We start from the raw sequence: 309 nt of genomic DNA, 5'->3' as shown, positions 1-309 counted from the left end.
TTAAACGTAAACGCCGGAAGATGACAGAGCTGGATGACGAAAAACAGGAGCTTCAACGGAATTCTAACCATGAAAAGCTTCTTGTTACTTTGTTATTTCAGCACCAGTTAGTACGGATGAAACTGTAGAAAAACAAAAATTAATAATAACCCTAAAGACTGAAAATTCAGATATGTAAAGTTTGTCGACAGTTTGAAACATTTAGAAGCTATAATGTTGGAGAATACGTGGATATTTGATATACCGATAGGAATCAAGATGTTGTAGATTTTAATTAATGGGTTTAAATTGGTGTTTGGATATAAAAGA

The sequence above is a fragment of the Trypanosoma equiperdum genome, assembly GCF_001457755.1.
Source record: "Trypanosoma equiperdum strain OVI genome assembly, contig: ctg_1954, whole genome shotgun sequence".
Classification (NCBI taxonomy): Eukaryota; Euglenozoa; class Kinetoplastea; order Trypanosomatida; family Trypanosomatidae; genus Trypanosoma; species Trypanosoma equiperdum.
Note: the sequence above shows the minus strand (reverse complement) of the source record.